We start from the raw sequence: 8,153 nt of genomic DNA, 5'->3' as shown, positions 1-8,153 counted from the left end.
AGCATATCCAAACTTGGTGCTCTTCAATTGTTGTACTTAAGAAATTGCAAGAGGCTTACACAGCTGCCAGAAGACATTGGATCCTTATCCTCTTTGGAAGAGTTGCATCTCAGTGGAAATAATTTTGAGCATTTGCCTCAAAGCATATCCGAACTTGGTGCTCTTCGATGGTTGGAATTATCAGATTGCAAGAGACTTACACAGCTGCCAGAATTTCCACAGCAATTAGACATAATAGATGCAGATTGGAGCAATGATTTGATCTGTAATTCGTTGTTTCAGAATATCTCATCATTGCAGCATGACATCTCTGTTTCAGATTCCTTGTCACTAAGAGTGTTTAGGAGTTTGGCGGAGTATATCCCAAGTTGGTTCCACCATCAGGGAATGGGCACAAGTATATCAGTCAATCTGCCTAAGAATTGGTATGTAAGTGATAACTTCTTGGGATTTGCTGTATGTTACTCTGGCTATTTAAATGATTGCATCACAGCTCATTTGATCCCCTTATGTGATGATGGGATGTCGTCGATGACCCAGAAATTTGCCTTATCCAGCCATAAACAATATAGTTCTCATACTATTGAATTTTTGTTGATACCTCTTGGTGGCTTATGGGATGCATCTAATGCAAATGAAAAAACACCAAATGACTATGGACGCATTAAGTTAGATGTTTTTGGAGAAGAGAAGGAATTTGGAGTTCGTTTGTTGTATAAAGCTGAATCTGAGTTAGATTTTATTGATGATATAGATGATGATTTTGGAGAAACAGATGATTCCGGAGAAAAGGTGAAATTTGGAGTTCGTTTGTTGTATAAAGATGAATCAGAGCTTTGCATTAGGATAAGGAAGAGCAGATATGAAGAAGAGGCCAGTTGCTCTAAGAAACACTTTAAGCTGAGTAGAGTTCTGGGTTTCGCTCACTGCTGGGAAGAAGAACGCACAGGGTCGGGTCAAGCTGTAAATTTGGTGTGCTGCGCGTGAAATGGGCTGGGAACTCGGGTTGACTGGAAAAGGGTCATATTTACCCCTGTACTCTCAGAAAAGGGTTATATTTGTCCTTCGTTATACTTTTTTGATATATTTATCCCTGCCATCCAATTTTAGGCACATATTTGCCCTTGAACCGTTAAGTGTCATGTCTATCATCCTACATGACGCCTATGTGGCACATCTACATGGATATATATTTATTCCACCAAAATATTCCTCCTAATTTAATTATTAAATTCATCCATTACATAAAACTCATTTCCTAATATTACTTCATTTTCAATTTTTCCAGAGAAAATCATTTAACAGATAAACAAAGTTGCTCATTCATATGTTCAAGCAACAGAGAAGCTTTGAGTTTGAGCACACAGCTACAGAGATCCTTTTTTGCTCTTCTCATCTCAAAACAGTAGGGACTATTGGAAAACAGTAAGAATCATAGCCACAATAAATCAAAAACCATCAAAAAAACTATATGACCAAAAAATAATTAAAAAAATGAAGAAGTATCAAATATTTTTTATGTTGAACTTTTTTAACTTAACAATGTTCAAGAGATCGTGTTTTTCTCTGGAAAAGTGACAATGAAATAATATTAGGAGTTGGGTTTTAGATAATGGATAGATTTAAGCCCTTGATTTAATAATTAAATTAGGAAGAAATTTTTGGTGGAATAAATATATATCCATGTAGATATGCCACATAGGCACCATGTAGAATGATAAAAGTAGGAGACATGACACTTAATGGTTCAAGGACAAATATGCGACTAAAGTTGGATGGTAGGGCAAATATATCAAAAAAAATGACAAAGGGCAAATATAACCCTTTTATGAGAGCACGGGAGTAAATATGACCCTTTTCCGTATAATAAACGCTTAACTTTTACTCATTGATATATCGGACACATAATTTAGGGTAAAAATGTATCCATATTGGGTGTTTATAGACAAATTTACCACATAATTATTTAGGTAATATGTATTTTTATCTTATTTTTTAATTAATTAAAGTTTAAATGATTTATTAATTGGGTATAAATACATCGTGCAGGTAAATATTTACCATAATTTAGCTAAACTTAACAATTTGATATTTCTTATTCCTATTAAAATAATTCCATTGGCATTATAGATATAATTTATTGCATTTTGCTCTACTCACTGAAGGATAGTCATACGCATACATAAAGAAACTCGATATGTGCTGCGACAAAACTATACTTGTTAATTTAGAAGCAAAAATTTAATCGTACTCGATGTTTATACTGATTCAATGAATATATGATGACTAGGGACATAACCCGCGCTCCAACCGACTATTTTTGGCACATTGTGTTGGATGGAAAGTTGTGGTGTTTTGAGCGGGTTGTGACATTCCCCGTCCTAAATGAGTGCATTTCTAATGAGTAATCACACGGGAAAAGAAGTGGCAAGATAAGGTAGTGAGAAACAGGACAAAAGACCTATGAAGCCTTCACCACATGCCTACCCATACACTTTATTCACTGAACTATAGTTAAATAATGCATATATTTCACCTTAATTCATGACTTAACCCTGATAAATCAGTATAATTTGATGTAAACATTGAATGCTGGTAGTTTTTACGGAGTGTCAATATTAGAAAACACAATATCGCGATCGTATTTATTCTTTTAACTCCTTATTCCTTTTGAAACACAAAACATAAGAAATAAACTAAACAACAAAACGTACAAGTTTAATACAAAATCATAACCCTATAACACACTCATTTTCTTGACCAAGATGTCCCCCTCATCTCAACTCTTGTTCAATGTGTTGCCAATGTCAAGCACAAAACGATACTTCACGTCCGATTTCAAAAGGCGTTCTAACGCTGTATTCACGTAGTCCATTGGCACAACTTCAACATCTGGTGTTATGTTATGTTTTGCCGCGAAATCTACTATCTCTTGTGTCTCCTTCATCCCTCCTATCCCGCTCCCTGCCACTAGTTTCCTTCCTATTACATTTACACACATTATATTAATACATACGTATCAATATATAAAAAAAATGTAGGTACAAAATCGTCTATTTATAACCAAACGTACCTAAAAGCAGGGGAAATACAGGTAACTCTAGTGGTTTTTCAGGGGCACCAACCATCACAAGCTTCCCATGAGTTTTCAACAAATTAATCAATGGAAGAAGAGGGCGAATCGCAGATACAGTATCAATGATGCCATCTAGTGACCCCGCTGCACCCTGCTCGTATTTAACATACAAACGAAAATTAGTATTATTCGTAAGTCACGCCTATGTTATAAATTTGAAATTGAAACAGAGTTGATTGATTGATCGACCTGCATTTGGTCAGGGTCACGACTGACCAAAAACAAGTCTGCCCCTAAATGATCAATTGCTTCGTCGTTTTTACTGACAGATGTACTTATCACAGTAACTTTGGTTCCGAACGCCTTAGCAAATTTAACAGCCATATGTCCCAAACCACCCAGACCAACAACACCGATGTGCATTCCAGGTTTATCTAGTCCGTAATATCTCAAAGGACTATAAGTTGTGATCCCTGCACATAACAAGGGAGCTGCTTGCATTGGTAAATTTTCGGGCCAATGGACCACATAGTGCTCGTTCGTTACCATTATATCGGAGTAACCACCATACGTGGTGGTTCCATCAGTGTTACCACCATTGTACGTCAATATCATATCGGGACAGTAATTTTCAAGATCATTGTCACAATTTTCACATTTTCTACATGATCCTACTAAACATCCAACTCCAACTTTGTCACCAATTTTGAATTTCTCAACTTTGCTACCAATTTCAGTTACTACACCAACAACTTCATGCCTGTAATCAACAATATATTCAGTGTAATCTCACAAGTCGAGTCAAAGGATAAAATGTAAGCAGAACTTACCCCTAACTACGTTATGGGGTCCTAAGCTTATTAATCCGATTTAGCTAGTTGTTTAGTAACATATTTCATCATCTTGATGATCAAATTTACAGTTTTGTTGTCCAAACAATTAGAGAAAAGGAAAAATTATCCAAACTACATATGTTGCAATGATTATACTGTTCAAATCCTAGCTCTGCCTCTGTATCTACATATAATGCAATTATAAGAACACTTTTTTTGAAACTTGGTGAATAATAAGTCTGCTCATCTACCATTTTTCACTTAAATTAAATTAGATATAACGATTTTTGTCTACGACAGAGTTATAATTAAAGAACACAGTAAAATAGATGGATCAAAATGAAACTTACCCTGGTACCATTGGATATACTATTGCTCCATTCATTCTTGAGTTGATGAAGATCAGAATGACAAATTCCACAGTACATAACCTTGAATTGCACATCTTTTTCACCAGTCACCCTTTACTATTCAACAAGAAAAGTTACAGATATATATTGTTCGATAAACATATCAATATGTTCGAAATTGATATACACTATCGGTGTAGATATGTTGTGTAGATCTAATTCATATAAAATATACACTATCTATATTGTCAGTTTATATAACGTAAATCCGAAAAGATGGTACCTTCTTGAGAAGTCGAAAGGAGAAAGTACCCCAGAAGTATCTCTAGCTGCCCATCCAAATGCCTTAACATTTTCATGTGATTTTTCCATTTTCTTGATTTTTGTTTATATTTGGAGATATTATTATTATTATTATTAGAACAATTAATTTGAGTAAAGTTATAGTCCAATGTATTGATTTTTCATTTGAATATATAGGCATTTGAGTTGATGGCTAATGACGTAGTCGATGAGGTATGAAACAAATGTTATCGTCATGGCTTCTCTGTACAATTTGCCTTTTTATTATTTAATATAAGATAATATTGTATCTTATATTATATGATATTTCTAGGAAAATGGTTCAGTAGTACGTGACCAAGGTCTAGCCACTAATTTGTAATTAAAAAAATTAGTCTTTATATTATTTTAAACTATGTGTAGTAGTGACATGCTTAGTAGAAATTGGTTTCAGTGAAATGTTTTAACATGATTGTATGGAATCATGAAGATTTTGAAAAAATAGAGAAAAAACTAGACTTTCTTGATTTGGTTTGATTTATTAATATATAAAACAAATGCAATTGGTTGATTTGGTAAATAATAAATCCGAATCAATTGGTTTATGTATATCCCTCGACAGAATTCAGTAATTTTGATTTTGAATCAGATCATATATTTATGTTTGAAAATTAACTTTATATATAGATTATATTTGGTTTTTTGTGTGTATTAGCCTATGGATCAGGCCCATTTGGGTCACTCGATTTTTTTTTCTGAAAAAACTATATGAGGACCTCAGTAAAGAGTTGGAAAGTATTATGTATATTCCCGCCATTTTTTACAAGCATATTTTTGCATTTACGAGCCAATTTTTAGGAATCACACAACTTTCTTGGTTTTTCGTGTGTATTAGCCCATGGATCTAGCGCCTTTAGGGCACCTAAATTTTTTTTCGAAAAAACTATATGAAGACCTCCATAATGAGTTGGAGAAGCATTATGTGTAGTCTCGTCATTTATTTCATGCATATTTTCGCATTTATGAGCCAATTTTTAGGAATTAGCAGACTTTCTTGGTTTTTCGAGTGTAATAGCCCAAAGATCAACTGCCTTTGAGGCAACCGAAATTTTTTTCTGAAAAAACTATATGAGGACCTCTGTAATGAGTTGGGAAAACATTATGTATAGTCCCGTCGTTTTTTCACACATATTTTCATATTTGTGAGCTAATTTTTAGGAATTACCCGACTTTCTTGATTTTTCGTGTGTAGTAACCCATGGATCTATCGCCTTTTGGGCATCCAAAAAAGTTTTCTGAAAAAAATTATATGAGGACCTTCGTAATGAGTTTGGGAAACATTGTGTATAGTCCCGCCAATTTTTTCACACATATTTTTGCATCTACGAGCCAACTTTTAGGAATCACCCGACTTTCTTGATTTTTTGTGTGTATTGGCCCATGGATCTGGCGCCTTTGGGCACCCCGAAATTTTTTTCTGAAAAACTATATGAGGACCTCCGCAATGAGTTGGGGAAGCATTATGTATAGTCCCGTCGTTTTTTTCATGCACATTTCTTGATTTTTCGTGTGTATTATCCCATGGATATGTCGTCTTTGGGACCCGAAATTCATTTATGAAAAAACTATATGATAACCTCTATAATTAGTTAAGGAAGCATTACGTATAGTCCTGACATTTTTTTCACGCATATTTTCATATTTACGAGCAAAATTTTAGGAATTACCCGACTTTCGTCTTTTTTCGTCTGTATTAACCCATGGATCTAGCGTCTATGGGGCACCCAAAAGTTTTTTCTAAAAAGCTATATAAGGACCTCCGTAATGAGTTGGGAAGCATTAAATAAGGCCCAGCCATTTTTTTCACGCATATTTTTACATTTATGAGCCAACTTTTAGGAATTACCCGATTCTTACCATTTTTCATGTGTATTAGCCCATGGATTTGGCGCCTTTGGGGCACCTGCAATTTTTTTCTTAAAAAACTATACGAGGAAGCATTACGAATAGTCCCGCCATTTTTTACACGCATATTTTTGCATTTACGAGTCAACTTTAAAGAATTACCAAACTTTAACCATTTTTCGTGTGTATAAGCCCATGGTTCTAGCGCCTTTTGGGCATGCGAAATTTTTTTTCGAAAAAATTATATGCGGACCTCAAAATGAGTTAGGGAAACATTACGTATAGTTCTGTCATTTTTTCACACATATTTTCGCATTTAAGAGTCAACTTTTAGGATTTTCCCGACTTTCTTGGTTTTCGTGTGTATTATAGCACATGGATCTAGCGCTTTTAGGGCACCCAAAAAAAATTTCTGAAAAAACTATATGAGGACCTCTGTTATGAGTTGGGGAAGTATTACGTAGAGTCCCGCCATTTCTTTCACACATATTTTTGCATTTACCAGCCAACTTTTAGGAATTACCCAACTATCTTGGTTTTTCGTCTGTATTAGCCCATGAATTTGGTGCCTATGGGGCACCCGAATTTTCTTTTGTAAAAACTATATGAGGACCTCCGTAATGAGTTGAGGAAGTATTATGTATAGTTCCGACGTTTTTTCACACATATTTTCGCATTTACGAGCAAACTTTTAAGAATTATTCGAATTTCTTAATTTTTTGTGTGTATTACTCTTTTCATTTCAGAAAAAATGGCGTAGTTTGACTTTGCACGATGTTTAAGAAAATGAAGAAGATTTTTCAATCTTGTAATTTAAAGTTACATCAAAGATCACGTTGAATGCTATAATTTAATAAGTGAAAAACACAATAATTTGAAAAAGATTTTTTAGTTGAGGGAGCATCTATAATTTAGCTCTCGAAAATGATAGTTGCGTCGCTTTAATTTCGTTCCACAATAATTAATTAGGATATATGGTTGGTGATTGATTACCTTTCCAGTATAGCCATCAGAAAAGATGGTAACAATAATTTGAAAAAAAATAAAATAATAAATTGTGTGTGTTTAGTGAGAAAGATAATATTTTTTAATTTTTCTATGTTTGATTGGTCGAATATTTTTGAAAAATATTTTTTTACAAAATCGTTAATAATTAGGAAAATAAAGTCCTAACACAATGTAAAAAATAAAAGTTTCATAAATAACATTTCAGGTAGATTATATTCTTTCCACGCCACCCAACTCAACCCCCACATCTCACCCTTGATCCTACTATTTTGTTTGTTTTCGAATATGCACAAATTTGCAAAAAAATAAGAATCTAATATTTTGATCAAATTGAATTTCAATCAAAATACTAAAAAGAAATTTGAAGTTTAGGGGGGTCTAGTAAAAAAATCGGACCTCATCCATTCAATTAAAAGGAGTAAATACAAAGCTTATCTTCAAGCTTACCTTATTATAATTATTTGGAGGACCATCGCAGAGTCACTACATGTAAAGGAAAATAATAAATACAACATCGACCCTACCACTTGAGAACAATATCTCAATTCATTATAATTGGGGATAAAAGCTGTCGGTGCATCTTTTTTTTCAAATATAACTTAGTATAAGTCATTTATTTGTTTAGATTAATGAAGAAGGAAATAATATGGGTCCTCTATTAGGTCAATTCAGAAAATAAAAAGGCAAAAAAAAAAAAAA

At 33.7% G+C, this 8,153-nt stretch overlaps 1 protein-coding gene and 1 pseudogene across 1 annotated transcript in view; one reads left to right on the top strand and one right to left on the bottom strand.

Moving 5' to 3' along the window:
* The window catches only part of LOC125843862 (uncharacterized), a 573,332-nt gene that overhangs the window by 270,671 nt on the left and 294,508 nt on the right, over window positions 1–8,153 (top strand). The window lies entirely within an intron of this gene.
* On the bottom strand, window positions 2,645–4,703 carry LOC125843919 (8-hydroxygeraniol dehydrogenase-like; annotated as a pseudogene).

The sequence above is a fragment of the Solanum stenotomum genome, chromosome 11 (assembly GCF_019186545.1).
Source record: "Solanum stenotomum isolate F172 chromosome 11, ASM1918654v1, whole genome shotgun sequence".
In the NCBI taxonomy this organism is placed as follows: domain Eukaryota; kingdom Viridiplantae; phylum Streptophyta; class Magnoliopsida; order Solanales; family Solanaceae; genus Solanum; species Solanum stenotomum.
The sequence above is the reverse complement of the archived record's forward strand: the minus strand, read 5'-3'. Positions and strand labels throughout refer to the sequence as shown.